Source organism: Suncus etruscus, chromosome 10 (assembly GCF_024139225.1).
Source record: "Suncus etruscus isolate mSunEtr1 chromosome 10, mSunEtr1.pri.cur, whole genome shotgun sequence".
In the NCBI taxonomy this organism is placed as follows: Eukaryota; Metazoa; Chordata; class Mammalia; order Eulipotyphla; family Soricidae; genus Suncus; species Suncus etruscus.
Window position 1 is genome coordinate 43,401,479 of NC_064857.1, and position 18,919 is coordinate 43,420,397.

The 18,919-nt window shown below is 34.4% G+C and overlaps 1 protein-coding gene across 1 annotated transcript in view; it reads left to right on the top strand.

Moving 5' to 3' along the window:
- The window catches only part of NSMAF (neutral sphingomyelinase activation associated factor), a 1,015,053-nt gene that overhangs the window by 464,322 nt on the left and 531,812 nt on the right, over nucleotides 1-18,919 (top strand). The gene's annotated exons all lie outside the window — the stretch shown is intronic.

The following is an 18,919-nucleotide window of genomic DNA, read 5'->3' on the forward strand; positions in this document are numbered from 1 at the left end:
CAGTCCAGTTACTTACTTACTCATAAACTATTTTCTGAACATTACCCAGGCCAGGAAGTGAATGTTTAATGAAGTCCATATATATGAGAATCAATCAATAAAATCAGAGGATGTATAAGAGGCACTTAAAAGAGATGAAAAATAAGAATTTAGCAAGAGTGATTGTTAATAAGCAGTGTGTCATCATGTAATTGGTACAGGATCAGGCAACAAGTGGAAGGGAAGAGATGGGGATATGAGTTGCAGATGATTGGGGCCGGAGAGATAGTATGGAGGTAGGACATTTGCCTTGCATGCAGAAGGACAGTGGTTCGAGTCCCAGCATCCCATATTGTCCCCCGAGCCTACCAGGAGTGACTTCTGGCATAAAGCCAGAAGTAACCCCTGAGAGCTGCTGATTGTGACCCCCCCAAAACAAACAATCAAACAAACAAAAAAGAGTTGCAAATGGCCAACTTCATCTAACTTCCTAGTTCCTTGATGATGAAGTGATAAAGGACTGTGGGGTCAGAGAGGAATCTTTTCTTAAGAAATATAAATGACAGCAAATTTGTATAATGGGAGAGAAACAGCAAAGAGAAAATTAAAAACTACATTTTAGTAGGATGCAAACCAACATCATACAAAGGTATCCAGACACAGTAATAAAACATGAAAACCAAAACTTTTAGCACAGGTGGCAAATAATAGCCTATAGTCACCAGAAGGATTTATAGGATGTTTTGTTAACTGGCCTATAACAACGGAAGAGATCATAACAGCGCTAGGAAAATGGAGAAGGAACAGCATGGTTGAGGGGCAGTCATTGCTTACTCGCTTATAGGAGGGTGAGGGTGAACAGGCATCTCAATGTCTTGGCAAGCCCTTCTTTCCTCATTATTCTAGTAGTTTCACATCTTCACTGCAGTTGGTTTGATTTTTTTATGGCCCTGAAGTCCTCATCCTTTCCATATAGGAGGCTGCTAATCTAGAACTCATGACTTTATGGACAATACAAGAAAAATCACCTGTAAGGGTCTCATTATGGGGGCTATGAAGAGCGTAGAAACTAGACGTTAGAGACAACCTCTGATGCCATTATCAAGAGCTGGATGATTATGATATAAGTGTGCTTACACTAGGATTATATTATATAGTTGCATGGAGTCGGGTTACTCTTGAGATCTTTCTTGTCTCTCCAAATTCTTTACGAAACATTCAATCACAAATTATAGTTTCATAACTGCCATTAAACCCCATGATTGGACTGAGTCTACCTGTAACAGAAGGCTACTGGCTCTGCATTTAGAGACCCAGACACCACCTTGGTGTGGTATCTAATCCCCTATAAATGCTTACTTCATGTAATGTAATTTCTTTTTCCATTAGCTTAGAGAGATCGAATTCTTTTGTCACATTCTTTTAAAAACTGATTTCTAAAACTAGGAGAGCAGATTTTTCTCTTTAGTTTAATAGTTTCAAAGATAGACAAGGTTTTATAAACATTCATCTAAGGCACACCATAAACTTCAACTTGTTTCTACAACTAAAGAACAGAAATTTCCTGTATTTACAAGTGTATTTGAAAGAAATTTCAAAAATTGATGTATGCATGGATCAGCTTTAGCTCACTAAATTTATTCTTCTATAAAATTATAATTTAAAATAAAATAATTTGTTTTTATAGTTTGTTTATGAGTCATACATATCTTTACCTGGGGCTTACTCTTAACTGACTCAGGGAACATTCCTAGCAGGACTCAACCACACATCATACCATATTCATTCAGGTATTGAACTTAGGTCGCCCAACCTGCTGTACTACTGCTCCAGTCCTGAAAGTAACATTAAACTTATTTAGGACGGTATTTGGAAAAGAACTATAACATATTAAAATATATTGAGCATTGGTGGTGGGAAAGTTGCATTGCAGAAAGGGGGTGTATTTTTTTAAGACTGAAACTCAACTACAAACATGCTTGTAATTATGGTGCTTAAATAAATATATTAATATGTAAAATATGTAAAAAATTAAAAATATATATACATTGTATGTCTCAGAAAATATTTCAGTAACTCAATTCTAGTCTTTAGACTAAGAATGTTTCTATATTCAGCTTTTCACTTTTCAATGTCAGCTTTTTCAAACTTTACGACAAACACTAAAAAATATCATTCTTCCCTTGATACCTGTGATGTTGTTCCAAAAATCCTGATCTCTCACTCACAAAAGACAACACTTTCTAAAATCCTCTGATAGGCGGGAAAGGATCTTTTAAGAAATATATATTATTTGAAAAAATATTCTGAAAATAACCTATCTGATGTTCCTTTAGAGCTGGATAGGATAGTTAATGTAATTCAGATAACTAGTAAAAGTGGAATGCTAAGGCAGACTCAGAATGGTCAAATCACCGTCTTGCTGGGAGCTAAGTAGTAAAATGACAAAGAACAGTGATTTTCCTAAAGATGATTGCTCTGAAAAAGTGCTAGATTAAGTCCATGTTGAAACTGATGAAGGTATAAAAGATCTGTGGGGTAAGCCAGAGTCTCAAAAGCAAGTAGGTTTACTTTTAATCCTGCTTCCAAATCTTGTTTGTTTTTGTTTTGTTTTGTTATTGGGTCACACCTGGCAGTTGTAACCTGGTCAGGGGTTACTTCTAGCTCAGTGCTCAGAAATCCCTCCTGGCAGGCATATATGAGATACCTGGATTTGAACCACTGCCTGTCCTGGATTGGCTGTGTGCAAGGCAAATGCCCTACCGCTGTACTATATCTCTGGGCCCTACTTCCAAATCTTCTAACTCTGTGACTCTATGTCGCTGGGCAGGTAAATTACTTCTCCCCCACAGGAATTAATTTTCCCATCTGTTAAATTAATTTTCTGTTAAATTAATTTTCCCATCTGTTAAATGAAGATAAGGGTAATTTCTTCAAAGGGTGAGTATAAAAGATACATGACAGAATGTAAGGCAGTTTAGCTTGAGGCCAGACATACAGAAGGATTGCATTACATTTTTACAATGGAAGTGTTACTTCCAATTGAAAACACTGAAAATACATGATATCATTTGAAAATTTAAATTTAAAGTAAATTGACCAGATAAGTTATTTTCAAATGATATCGTGTATTTTCAGTGTTTTCAATTGGAAGTAACACTTCCATTGTATTTACTTTATTTTTTAAACAATGAAATTCCAGATGTTGTTGCAAAAATTATTAATGCACTGAAACAGAAAGTAGAAAAAAAATCTATCTAGTTTTTTTTTTTGTTTGTTTGTTTTCTTAAGGTCATACACAGCAGTGCTCAGGGGTTACTCCTGACTCTACTCTCAGAAATCGCTCCTGGCAGGCTCAGGGGACCATATGGGTTGCAGGAATTCGAACCACTGACCTTCTGCATGCAAGGCAAACAACTTCCTCTATGCTATGTCTCTTGCCCCTATCTAGAATTTTTGAAGGTACTACATTAAACATATATTACTGTATAGTAATTTGGGGATATTGACATCTTTATTATCCAGTTTTTCAACATAGTACATCTCTTCATTTATTTAGATCTTCTTTGATTTCTTTCACTAGCATTTTATAGTTTGTAGTATATAACTCCAGATATTATGTTAGTTCTTATGCTTTACTATTTCAGCTTGTTTTTGATCTTTGGGACATTCCTGGCTGTACTCAGGACTCTATGTTGGCTTGGGCTGTCCTGGAAAATGATATGCAGTGCTAAGGATCTAAGTTTGGTTAGCTGTAAGGAAGCAATCCACTGCTTTAGTTTTTGTAATATTTACCTGGCCCTGATTTAGCTTTTAGAGACATAAAAGTAGTTTTAGATTTTAAATTTTAACTTCTATTTGCTCATCATTAAGTATATAAATTTAGATTATTCTATTCAGTATAAAATATAGTGCATCTGTATATAATATATAATTGGCATTGTATGTTAACTTATATATTGATGGCTTGCTGAATCCCATTATCATTCTACTTTTTGTTATTTTGTCTCATATATCCCTTGATATAGTCAAAGAATAGAACAATATTCAATAAGTTAAACAACAAAGAAGTAGGTTTAAGCAATATGGGCAACACAGAAATGAGAAAAAATGAGAAAGAGTGAACATCAAGAAAAGTTGCTCAGAGTTATATGCAAATATATATAAGGTAATTTGGATAGAAGCAAGAACATAGCTAAGATAACTCTGAGGAAGTTTTACATCATTACTCAACACACTTTCAAGACTCATCATATAACCAGAATAATTAAGACTATAATATTATGGAGGTATAAGAATAGATTAATCATCAGGACAAAGAAATTAAATATTGATCCAAACACACACAACTTATTTTTTGACAAAGGGACAAAATCAATTAAATGGAGGAAGACTTTTCTTTTACATAATGTGTAGAGCAACTGGTCATCAGTAGTAAGTAGGATTATTAGGTGTTATATTAACAATAGAAAGTATAACCTATGAAAGAAATAAATGTTCCAACTGAGTCAAAAAGATAATTGAATGTGCTTATTGAAAAATTCAAGTACAAGAATGTAAAGACAAGATACAGATTAGGAGAAATATTTGCAAGAAATAGCTAATGAAGACTCATATCTATCTCTGAATATCTATAAGACTACAAACTAAATATCCAAAAAAGCATGGTCAAAGATGAAATTGATATGATGATATATTTTAACAAAGAGAGCATTCAAAAGGGAAAATAAATGAAAAGATGTTTAATATCACTAGCCAACAGAGCACAGATTATCGCCACATAATTGCTGAATAATTAGGGTTTAAAAAGTGGCACCACATAATGAATGCCAGTGAGGATGTAGAAAACTGAATTACTTCGTGCATGACAGTTGGAATTTAGTGTAGGACAACCATTTTGAGAAAGACATTGTTAGTTTCTGAAAAAAAAAATGATGACAAGGTACAAGGATGCAAATCATTGTTAAAGCAATATATGCAATATATGTATGTAAATATATGTAAAGTATGTAGTCAGCATCCAAAATACAAAATAAAAGTCAGTAATCAAAAATTAACTCCTGGACATTTATCCCAGAAAAACAAAAATCATATCCACACAAAACCTTTTATTTTCTTGTTCATAGCAGTTATATTTATGAGTAGAAAACAAGAACATATCCAAATGTCTTTTGTGTAACTGGTTAAATAATCATGGCATATCTACCATACCATCATATGCTTCTCAGCAATGAAAGAATATTCCTAATGTAGGCAGTAAGTTGGACATATTTCAAATATATTAGACTGTGTGAAAATAACTCAGTATAAGAGCTACACTATATATGTCCACTAATATACCATTTTGAAATTACAAAATTATAAAGATTAAGAACAGCTAGCAGTCAAGAGGTAGGAATGGCTATGAGAATGTGAGTCCTTGCATTTGTGTAAAGTGCATTAGAAGGACTATCCTTTGTAGTTTAGAATAGATGCTGATTTTGGTGGAGGTTATATTTAACTAAGTGACAGATATGCATATATATACATGCATATATTAGTTTAAGTTATATCTGTTTTTGTTTTGTTCTATAATTATCAAAGATGTCAGGCTGTTAATATAGGATTAAAATATAATACAGAGAAATCAAATAGATCATCCAAAAGATTATGTAGATATTCTTCATTTTGGAGACCCAGGTTTGATTTCTGTGATCAATAATCCTTTAAGCACCACAGAAGTAATCCTAAGAAATAAACTTGGAGTAGTCACTTACCAGTCTCAAATGTGAATCCAAATAAATAGGTAAATTAACAAAAATACTTCACAAAAATATTGCAGGAGAATTATAATACAAATCAACATGTTTATCATATCATAAATTGAAAATAATTTTGATATTTTTCATATTTTAATAATGAGAAAATGATCTAGGCTCAAACTCTGACCTGAATAATGTAAAGTAATACCTGATAATTTGAAACAGGACTATATTTTCTAGACTACTTACAATTTTATAATAAAACTTAAGTTTGAAAAAAAAACACATGTTTGGCTCAGAATATGGTGCATTTTGTAATGCACTAATATTACTGAAGAAAAGGCTTTAGAATAAGAATTTACTCAAAAAAAACTTACTCATGTCTATGATAATACCAAGTTTAATCTGTATGAAAAGATATTAGAATCAAGGCATCAAATATATCACTGAAATAGTCTCAGAAATATTTTATATGTACTTCATATAATTCAAATATAATAATTCCAGATTTCAATGACTTCTATTAAAATAGAAATGCTTTAAATTACTTTGGTAACAATTTAAAAAAGCATTAACATTAAAAGAAACCTAACTGAATGAGTTAAAATATTTACCCACCATACATTTGACAAATGGCTAACCTTTGAAAAATTCATGAACAAAAATCAAGTAGCAGTATCAAAATAAAATTAGGAGAGAAGAACTAACACTTCTCCTAAGAAGACAGAAAGATGGCCAACAGGACTATAAAAAATTTTTTTCTCATCACTGATTATAAGAAAATGCAAATCAAAACTTTAGTGAAATATGAACTTAGTGAGAATGGTATATATCAAATACACTGAAAGCAATTAGTGCTGATGTGGATTTCATGAGAAAAGAACCCCTGCCCATAGTTGATTATATTATAAAATGTTTCTGCTCCTGTGAAAAATACCTATGGAGACTTCTAAGATAGGTCTATTCCTTGATCCAATAATTACATTTTTAGGTATTTATACCAAGAACAAAACACAAAGTTGAAAAGACTTATGCACATTAATACAAAACTATACTTCTGTATAAGATCTGGAAACAATCCAAATACACAAATGATAGATGAATGCATGGAGAAATTGTGGTATATGTGCCTAGTGGAATATTATTCAGATACCACAAAGGACACACTATTGCATTTTGCTACAAAATAGAATGGTTTCATAGTAAGAAAACACCAACAATTTCACCTATAAATGGCATATAAAGAAACAGCAAAAAATTGACAATAGTCAATGAAAACAAATACTTAAACTCTGATAACAAAACTGAGATTACCAATGGAGGCAAAGGAGGTGAGACAAAGGGAGGGACCAGGGGCTAGAGCAAGAGAACAACTGGTAGGATGTTTCCCTTGCATGGGTTGAGATGGGTTTGATCCTCAGCATCCCATATGTTCCCCTAAGCCTGCCAGCAGTAGTTTTTGAGAGCAGACCAGGACTAATTCTTGAATGCCACTGCATGTGGCCTCAAAAAAAAAAAAAAAACAGAAACAAAAACAAAAACAAAAAAACAAAGAAAAAGAGGGACCAGCTAAGAAGGAACTTAGGAACAGTGGTAGAGGCATACTGGCATTTTGGTAGTGGGTGCTTTGTTATCATGTTTATGCCTACAGCAAAATATCAACACCATTCTATAAATAATGTTACTTCAGTAATTATTTGAGAAAAAGAGCTGCATCAAAGATGATTGTGGCAGAATAGCCTTCTTGATCTAAGTCAACTATTTTTCTTTTTAACCTCAACCCCACAGATTTCACTGCAAGCTACTTAGAAGAACCAAATTTACACTATCTTTAACATATTTCAAATTTTCTTTCAATAATTTTTAATGAGATAGGTACAAAGTGATTGGCCACATTTTAAAACAAATCATGCTTTGAAATCTAATTTCCTTTAAAAGAGAAAATTAGAATTGATAAAGCAAAACAACAAAAGCAGCAGCAATAGGGGAATATTTTCTCCAACATATCTCAAAATTGCTCTGGGTCATTTTATGATATGACTTCCTGTTTGCAGTCTTCTTTATACATCACTAGGATATAGGTTATGATGACATTTATAGGATTTAAAATTTGTAGAGAGCAAAGATTGTAAGAGCTAATGAAAAAAACCATTGCATAAAAGCAACATAAAATGGAACTCTTATCTCTGTAACTAGCCTGTTAGATGTTTTTGGATTTAAGGATGGAATGTATCAGATAGACAATGACATAACTAACATTAACAGTATTGTAAATTATGTTGCCTAAAATAAAATTGGAAATAAATAAAATTATGTGCAAAAAGCAAAAAAGAGAGAGAGAGAGAAAGAAAATACTAATTAGAATAGTAATTATATGGGCCATTCATTATGCTTTGCTTTCAGGGAATTTGGGACTTGACAGCAAAATTTTATAGCCAGAAGGGACTTAAAGGTCTCATCTCCTGCAATTTGTTTTATTGCAGAGTGACTGTTATAAATTATCCATTTTCCCAGGTCCTGCTAGTACTCATTAATGTGTAAAATAGAGACCAATCTTGATTATTATATCTAGTTGCCAAAGTGAACCTAATCCTCTATTTTAAGGCTATTCATTTCATTAGGCTGAACTCTAATTAAGAATGGATAAACTATACCCTTTCTGTAACAATACTGCAAACCACAGTGCCTAAAAGTAAACAATCGGAGGAAAGGGAGGAGAAATATAGATAGATGATAGATAGATAGATAGATAGATAGATAGATAGATAGATAAAGAGAGAGTCTATCAGAGTAGAAAGGGATAGGAGAAGGAAGAGTACAAGGAAAACTGGTGACCCTGGTGGCAGGATATGTGCATTGGTGAAGGGATGGATGTTGGAATATTGTAAACTCAATTGAAACAACTTTGTCAGTGTGTATCTCATTGTGATTCAATTGAAAGTTATTCATTAAAAAGAGGATGGATAAATTCCTTGACTGCCCACTATAATAATTAAAGTATGTAAAGGAAAAGTGAAACAAGGAAAATTGGAAAAGATGTAAAAGACATAAAACTTAAAAAAAAACTTCTTTCCTACATAGTTATCATATTCTCACTTGAAAATAATTCAAAACATACATTGCATATAAATAGAACAAAATTAAATCATTGTCACAAAGACTATTAATTAAATTAGAAAACTGCTTTTATTCTGTCTTCCAAAGGAAGTCTACATAGGAAAAAAAATCTCAAGATCTCCTATTGAGACAGCTACAAAAATAAGCCTGGCACAACTGAATAATTTTATTGTATAATTGCAAATAATGTAGATGAGCTAAACTCCATCACATTCAGATGTTACAAGCTTGAGTGTATTCTGAAAAATGTTTCTGAAGATTGAAGCATCAGATAAACTATATGTTAACAACTGCTGTAATGTGAGTGATGTAAAATTTATATTTAAAAAGTAAAAATAAAACAACTCCAGATATTATTTTTGCTTCTTGATTGTGATATGCCTTGTTATATTTCCCCATCACTCCCAAGATCTCATTAAAATTAGTGGAGTGATAAAAAAGGGAAAGAAGTGCAAAAATAATGTTAGATGGAGAAGAATGAATACTGTATGATCTTGCTTTTCTATGGTATAGAGAGAAACAAAACATGGAAATACAGAGCACTGACCAATGACAAACCCTTGACATGACACCAAACAGGTATGGAGTGGTGAGAAGTAATGAAAAGGTGAACTAGACGTGACCTGAGGTCTTTGACAGAGGCTATTAGGTACTTTCGTGGTGATAGTAGTTTCAGCAACTACTATAAAGAGCACAAAATGAACACTATTGTAACCATGTTGCCTAAGCTGCAAAATGCTAATCAATAAGAATAAGAATAAGAAAAAGAAATAATGGGCAAGAAAGGCAAAACAGACATGATGGGTGGAGCACAAATGAATTAGACCAGGCAGTGAAGTTATTCTTTTCGTATCTCATCAAAAATCCTGAAAAAAAAGTGAATATATTTTTCTAGAATTACCCACCAAGAGGTAGAGCCAATGGGCAGGACATACCCAAAATGAATGTTGGAAAGAAAGCTGAAAACATGGAGCTTGTGAAACTCCAAATAAGACTTGAGAGGTAGAGATTTTTACCTTCACAAGACACAAGGTACCCTTTCTGCACCCCTGTTCCCCTGCCAGTCTTCCACCCCAACACCCATAGGAGTCCCAGGGAAGGCAGGATGGTGAAGAGCAGCAGTATTAGACTGAAATTAAATCTCCGATAAGCAGGAAAGGTGGTTGGCATCATCTACCCAGTTTTCATTATGCCAAGAAGGAACACACAACGCTTTCTAAGATGCAGTATTTTTTTCCTTTCAAAGACTGAAAATAAAGTTCAAGGGCACCAACTGAGGTTTAGGGGTTTTGATGAAGAAAAGCAGCATATGATGCAATCTAGTCCATTCAGCCACTAATAAATAACTCCCCCCTTCACACACTCAGATCCCAGTCTCAGAAACTTTCTTTAAAGTATTAAGAGTCAGTCCAAGCTTCTCATATAAAAAATCCAACTAAACAGAGAAAATAAACAACTTGAATAAAAACAAGATGTTCAAAGGGCATTTGAAGTAAACTTCAAAATGCCTAGAGAATCATCTAGAGGAATAAGAGAAGCTATTGCAGCCTTTGAGAATAGCAGAGTATTATATAAAACTAAATAAAAAGCAAGAAAGAAGTAAAGGGAGTTAAATATTGGATTGAAATAGAGATACCACCAAAGGATTTGAAGAACATCAAAGAAATATCATTTAAATTTGAGCAAAAAATATTAAAAAAAACCCTAAACAAAAATGTTAGAAAATATGGAGAAATAATAGAAATTATTATTCTATTGGGTTAGGGTTCTATTGAATTTCAATTATATAATTCAATTATGCAATCAAAATTATTGTTCTAGTTGCCCCAGATTTTAATAAAATTTCTAGGTAAAGAATATAGAAGAGAAATTATTCAATATATTGAGTTAATCGTGCATTCAAAGGCAGAAACAGCAATTTAAAGACTACAGAAAGAAAAATGCATAGTAAGTCTCTTGCCTGTTAAAATTTCAGAACACAAAATAAAAAATGATCTTTAAAAGCTTTGAGACAAAACAGTTCACACACCTGAACTAGAATGGTTTCAAGCTTCTTAAGAGCAATACTAGATTCCAGCAAACAACCATGCAATATCTTCCATATCAACAGACAATTCTTTTAAACCTTGCTTTATATATAGGTGAAAGGCCAGAATAAAGATATTTCAGACATACATGGACTCAAAATTAGACCTCCTAGGCATCTTATTTAGAAGGCATCTAGAGGATGTGCTTCATAAGAGAGGAGAATACACCTATAAAGAAAAGAAAAATTGCAAAACATGAAGAGATTTCTCACCAAAACGATCAGCCAAGGGCAGTTCTACCCATATGCTGACAGGACGTTACAAAACAGCAGCTGTGGAGCAGCTTTTGAGAGCCACTGGCCTTCAAAGGACCCTGGGGATGAAGTGCTCCAAAAAGGCATGTATGAAAAATTATGAATTATTGTTCACAAGCATGCAGTAGAAATCCTGGAGCATTTATGGGGAAAAACTGATTCTAGCTATATTATAAAACCAGGTAAAAGATGAAAGGAGGCCATTAGTAATGAAAAAACAGTCCTGCTTTCTACAAGAAAGAGGAGTTGCATAATATAGCACAAGAAATGTAGAACTATAACACGTTTTTTTGGATAATGAACCTGAAAAGAATTTCCTGTTGGGTAGAACTGAGTAATGTATGAAGAAAAATAATGTATGAGTAAGGTATAAAGATAGATATTATAAAAGAAGAAAATGTTCTATAGCCTATTTGCACACAGTACATATAAGATTTTTAGCTGCAAAATTTTATACATGGAACATTTTCTGATGGATTTTTGGGAATCTGAGAAAAGAATATTGACTGAAATCCAAATGATTTTTTTCATTGGATAGATGAGCTCAATTGGATTTTTAAACCCAAGATAGAATAAATATAAAAAGATGGTTATGTTGCCACGTTAATGAAGTGCATTCACTAACGATAATATGGAACAAGGTAACCAATGTCATTACCTCATTAAACTTACACCTCAGAATTGCCTTCTCAGACAAGCAATAGTACTTTCAGAGGGCTATACCACTATTTTTTATTCATAAATTGCCACTAATTGATATACTAGCCTAAGTTCCTGCACCAGAACACACATTCCATGACAATAACACACAATTTTTTATTCACTTTTATTTAAGTCCAGGGTACTCAAGATGTGATTAAAGAAGTAAAGGCTAACTACAGAGGAGAAATGTTTTTCACATGCATCCAAGGCATCTTCCATAATCCATTAGGATAACATCCAAATCAGTGACTCTCTCTCACATCATACTTGAACAACCTCAGCTAAGCTTCTAGTCTTCATTGCTATGTTTTAAATGGCTCTCATTCAGTCCCACAGTTCTGAAAGGCTACATTGCATCCACTCTTGTTTCCTCATCTTAGGAATTCCATGAATGTGTGTCTAGGAAGTTTGACTATTTATAATTCAATTCTTAGGTAAACAAAAATCCTCTAGAGTAGAGGCTGGCATTACCATCTTTTGAATTCTTGGGTTACATGTTCTTATGGACTATGAAAGGCCTTGAGTATGTAAGCACTGATGCAAAAATAAACTCCAGAGAAATAAAATCACTATATTGAAAAAGTAGAGAACTCCCTGGGGTTTCCTGTCTAGGATTTCTTCCAGGAGATAAATGAGTATTAGTGAGGATGCTTTTAACCCAACATTCTCCACCATTCAATAGTTCATAGGAAAATAAGTAAAGAAATCTAGAAGTAGATCAAAAAGCATAAGCCCAGAAAAAAAAAGTTCCATGAGGATTTCTTAAAACAATCATAGTAAAAAAGCAGTAAAAAAACACAGTAAGAAAGTTTGGTACCTTACTGAGCTATAAAATATTTCTAAACTTAAGTACTTTGCCTCTATTTCAATACACTCAAACTTTCTGTATTTTTTAGTTCTTTTTCTTCATAAACTACTTGCCTTAAGAATGTTATCCTTTCAGTCACTAAGTAATGTATTGAATTCTAAGAGGCAGGATATTCTGCCCACCTTTGCAGTGAGAATACAAATGTTGACAGAAATTATGAAGGTGGAAGCCAGAAGGAACTTAGCATTACCCTGAATTCCATCAATTGTTAGATGCGTGTCCTTGAAGTAAGTTGTTCATGCACACTCCTGACCTTTAAGTTTGTGGACAGTACAAGAAAGGTGTTCATATGTTGGTGTACCTATCTGAGACCCTGGATTTAGGTGTAGTTACCTAAGACCCACCCATTCCTGGGAGGGGTCTTGGAATAGGTAGATAAACCCTGGAGCCAGGGGATTAGGGGTCTCTGCCCTGCTGCGCTTGCTGGCTTTAGGTTCTTTGCCTCTTTTGGTCTTTGACCAGGATGGAGGCCAAAGGAAGATGGCTGAATTATAAGATGCAGGGCTAAGAATGGCCGAATGCTTGAAAGGTTATGAGATAGGCCACACACCTTTGGTGGTCAGGGCATGAATAAAGATGATGCTTCCTAATGCAGGCCTGTGAGTGAGTCTGATTCCGCCATTCACCTGGGCCTGGGACCTGCCGGCTGGATGGGAGCCAGAGCCACGTGGCCTGGGATGCCATCCATCGCCATCCAGCACCATCCTTAATTATTTGATACTATATTCATAGACTGCTTATTATATGAGTGCAGGCTTCAAAAGAGAGAAAGTAATAAGTTCTTAACACAATACCAGGCACAGTGAGTAGCAAGAGGTGAAGCATCATTCTCTATCCACCAATCCCACAGGTCAGAATGACTGAAAAGCTCAGTGATTAACAAATAAGCAAGCCAAAAAAGTTACGTTCACTGCAGTTGTCATAATACATCAGTGGCCACTGCAACAAATGATTGGAAGGATCAACAGAAAAATAAAGAATACTGAGAATTAGCAACAGGGACTAAAATGTTTTCAGAGGCTAAAGTGAACAAACTTGGGTTCAATCCCTGACATTAATTTTGGTTCCCAGAACTGTGCTAGATGCAATCTCTGGGAAAACAGATCCAGATATAAATCTTGAGCATTTCAAGAGGTGTCTATGTGTGTGCATGTGTGCCGTGGTGGTGAGGGATAAAAAGAAAGGGGGAGAAAAGAAAGAAAGAAGGGAGAAAAGAAAGAAATAAAGAGAAAAACAGAAAAAAGAAAGAAAGGGAGGAAGAAAGGAAGGAAGGAAGGAAGGGAGAAAGAAAGAAAGAAAAAAAATAAGAAAGAAAGAAAGGAAGGAAGGAAGGGAGAAAGAAAGAAAGGAAGGAAGGGAGAAAGAAAGAAAGAAAGAAGAAAGACAAGAAAGAAGAAAGAAAGAAAGAAAAAAGAAAAGAAAGAAAAGGAAGAAAGGATGTCATTGTCTATACTAATTTCTGAAAATCCCTATAAAATATGTGTTTTTCTTTTTGAACAAAGGTTTCATTTCAATAAAAACGAAAAAAGAAAACAAGGAAAAAATGGTTATTTCCAAAGTTATTAGGGAAGAGTGAATTTTCTGTGGGTATGTCAACTCATTGTTTTGATGACTGATGGCATCCTTATGTAATGAAAATAATGGAAATTGAGCCGATGACATGCTACCATGATCACAAGATCAAATACGGTGACAGCCACTCCTGTCTTCCTGGCTAGCTTCTTCCTTTCACAAAAACAAGGAGAAGCTGCTGGGTGTGCCAAAGATCTTCCATTTGCTTACCCATCTTATTTCTGGCCTTGGGGAAAACCAGCAAAAATGATATTCTTAGTCTTCCTGGCTCTCTGGTTTCCAAAGGGGCTCATTCAATGGAAGGCCTTGTGATGCTGCTACTTTAGCTGAGGGGATTGTTTTATATGACTCTGTCCCTCCAGGCTGAATCACTTCACACTCTCATTGTCATATCAGTCAGTTTTAGGAAATATCTTTCTTCTCACCAGTCCTGGGTTTCTGTGCTAGCTTGTTGTTTTCTTGACAATAAGAAAATCATTTGTAATGCTATATTATCTGTCTCAATGAAATATCTAAAAATCATCATTGCCCTTATACTAAAACGAAGAGAAAATACATCAAGATAGAGACAACTTTCTTTAGTCATGCTACAAACTAGATTTTAGGGCTACTTTAGCTTTTGTAGATGAGCACTTTTCAAAGCATGCTGGCTTTTATTTGTCTAAGCTTACTAGTTCAGGAAAATCATAAATAATAATAATTTTAAATGCTTAAAGTAATATAGAAGAGTAATATCTGTAGGCAATGTTAAAATGAGAATCTGAAAATGAGATAGTGAGCCTGGAAGCACCATATCGCTGAGTGATTTTAAAACATTTATCAATAATATTACTGTTGTGTTTTGCAATACATTTCCCTAGGTTGCATTGAACTAACTAACACTTGTTTATTATCTGTAAAGAAAAGGTTACTTTAAAATCATGGTTTTATGTTCCAAGAGGACTTCTTAGGATTTTGTTCTAAGTGACCTGGAAGAGGTTTACAGTGAAAAGTAGTAAACAATCATTGTTTTGCTTCACCTGCCCTAGCCCTGGTCTCTGTCTCACAGTGAAGGATCCTTGCTTAGAAGTATCCAAGCTAGAGCATTCCACCTTAAGCTATTCATCAAGAGAACTTACTCACCAATCATTTGATCAAGTCAACATCTTGACCTCACATTCCATTCCCAGAGGAGAGATGCCATTTCAGGATGGGAGTGCTAGGCATGTCCTGGAATGTGTAGGAACTTTCTCCCGTTATTGCCAGTAAGTCCCACAGTTTACTGGCCACTGCTTTTTATTTCTGGGTTGTATCATTTGCATTGTCTCTGACTAGTGGGGACTTGTATTTTCAGGACATCAAGAACTCATTAATCAAATACATGAAAAACGGTCAATGAAAATATAGTAAACAGAAAATAAATGTATTGAGTTATAAGTCCCTTAGGACTATGGCAATGTACTATCAAAAGAGATTGAGGATAATTAAAGAAATATTTGTAAAACTTAACATTAGTGATATCGATGTATGTTAGAGTAACTGGGTGCAGGGAGTTTTTATATATATACATATATATATTGCTTCTAAAAATCTTATTTAGAGACTTTCTAAGACTTTTTGGAAGCCAAGAGATTGCACAGTACTGTTTATCTATTTATAAAAATAGATAAATTTTGATTGGAAATGTTGTCCTGCATTTAATCTCTTTCCATTTTGTAAGAAAATTTAGAACCAAAGTCTCTATTAATTTTAATGCACATTAAATAAAGAAAAAATTCAAAATTGCCTTCTGGTTACAGAGACAGACTGTGTTTATTAATCTAAGTATTTGTTAGACATGCATTACATAATAATAATGATAGAAATATCTCCAAGTTTGTATACACTATATGCCAGAATGGTTCTTTTTTTAAACGAAAAACATTTGATCACAATACTCTCAGCTACTACGCTCAGTGTTTCTCCTGGCTATGGACTCAGAAATTACTCCTGGCAGTATTTGGGGAACATATGGGAAACCCAGGTTGGCTATCAAGGCAAGCACCCTATCATGATGTACTATCATTCTAGCCCCCAGAACTGTTAGTCCTAAGAAGTTGCTTCAAAATATTAATAGGAAAACTCCTACAACACTGTGAGGTAGGAACATTTTTATTTATAAATAATGAAAGTGATGCCTTAGATTCCCAAGATGCTTAATAATTTGTGAACAAAAATTATGCTCCAGTTCAGCTAACATGAGATAGAGATACCTTGGATCTTTGATACCTTTGATCTGGCTTCATGTTGAATGGCCCTCATAATCACCATTTGACTTAATAGAAAGAAATGAACTGAGAGGGTTGAAACACCCCAAGATTTTCTAATCTTACTTTTGGCAGTGGTTATAGGATCTGTGTTTAGCCTTCTGTATAATCCCCTTTCAAAGTTAGCCCTGGCTTTTTTTCCCGAGCGTCTGTTCCTGAACTGTCTTTATGGAGTTAACAGACCACTCATTGTTCACTTATCTGTGTCCAGCTGCCACTGAGAACCACCGCACAGAATCCTATCAACTCCTCCATTGTAGCTCAGATTGCTAGACTCTGAAAAATGGCTTTACTTAGGTTTTAATTTGTTTACCTAGTATTGATCCCCCCCCCCTCCAAGAAGGAATTCTGGACATATCTGCACAATATAAGATAAAATAAACCTCTCACTAAAAAGTTCTTTGCTATAAGTCTTCCAACCAGTCCAGAAATATACACTTTCTGGCCTCTCCTCTGCTTTTATTTATTTATTTTTTGAAGGTTCTGGGATAGCTCCTAGGTAAAATCCTAAACAGCCCCTATGTACTTTAACTATTATATTAAGAAGAAGCTTGGAATGGTTTGGGGTTAATCAACTAACCCTGATGTCCAGCAGTCTTACATCATTCAGGTTACAGAATTAATTATAGGCTGAAAAGAATATAAATACTGAATAAAAATGAAAAATGTGTCTACCTATCTTCCTTTTACCTTTATCTCAGAGGTTCAATTATTCACAACTTTCTGGGTTTACTGTTATGATTCATGCAGATTCCAGTATTGAAGAATTTTGAAAAATTGAAGAAGTATTGTAGTATTGAAGAAGGGATTTTCAAGACCTTCAAAATAGTTCATTTCATTCTCTGATTGGTTCCAGTATTGAATTAATGTTAAAGACATAAAGAAACCTATTTACTTTAAATTTTAGGATTAGAAAATGTGTATATTCAACTGATATATGGGTAACCATAATATTTCTAATAGGAATGGAGTAATTGAAAAATAAATTCTGAGTGAATATAGAAGGATGTCAGTGAGTCACTGAAAAGTTATTGGAGGCTTGGAGATACCTGTTGGCTGGCAAGAGAATCATGTGGTGGACAAGTTACTAGGTATAACCCCAGGGAATGTGGGTCACTGAAGTCCTCCAACTACCACCACAAAATATAGGATACATACACTTTCGTGTTTTGAGCTTATCAGTAAGAGTTTGAACTCAAGAATGAGGAGGCTGCAATTTACAATAGCCAAAATCTAGAAACAACCCAGATGCCCAACAACAGATGAGTGGCTAAAGAAACAGTGATACATATACACATGGAATACTATGCAGTTGTTAGTGAAAATTAAGTCATAAAATTTTCCTCTACATGGATGGACATGGAAACTATTATGCTGAATAAAATAAGTCAGAGGGATAAAGACACGGAATAGTCTCATTCATCTGTAGGATTTAAGAAAAATAAAAGACAGTATGATAATAATACCAAGAAATAATAGAGATGAGGGCTGGAGGAACCAATCCACCAGATGAAGCTTACCACAACTATCATGACAATGGTAGTGAGAGAAATAGAATGCTTGTTTTGAGTACAGGCAGGGAGTGAGGGAGGAAGAATATGGGAGCATTGGTGGTGGGAAGGTTGCACTGGTAAAGGGGGATGTACTCTCTTATGACCAAAACTCAAATAAAAACATGTTTGTAATCATGGTGCTTAAATAAATATTTTAATTAAAAAATTAATGAGAGATCTCTCCAGATGCTCTGCTGGAGTGAGCTAGAGTGGGCTAGAAAACGGTCAGTTAGCAAACTGTTGGCAGTATTCCTAGCTCTATGGACCTCAGTGACAGTAGTGGAGGAGCAAAAACTGGACGAAGCCAGGATTATCATGTATTTACTAAAATCCTGCCTGTCTTTCATACTAGTAATTAAGTTCCATCAGAGAAAACATGGCATATTTGTTCTTTGCTACCTGGCACAGAGAAGTCTACAACTATGTAATGAGTATATAAATGTATTTGCCAAAACATTACCAAGCATCTGAGTGATAATTGCAATTCAGGCTTTGTTCCAAATCCTGAAAATATTCTGCTAACCTTAATTTTTTTTTTGGACCACACTTGGTGGTGCTCAGGGGTTACTCCTGGCTATGTGCTCAGAAATCGCTTGTAGTTTGGGGGACCATATGGGACATTGGGGATCAAATTCAGATCCATCCTGGGTCAGTCGCATGCAATGCAAACTTCCTACCACCACGGTGCTATCACTCCAGCCTCAACCTTAATTTACTTTTTTCAGAAGAAAAGTCACTACTTCCCACCCCTCACTTCTTAG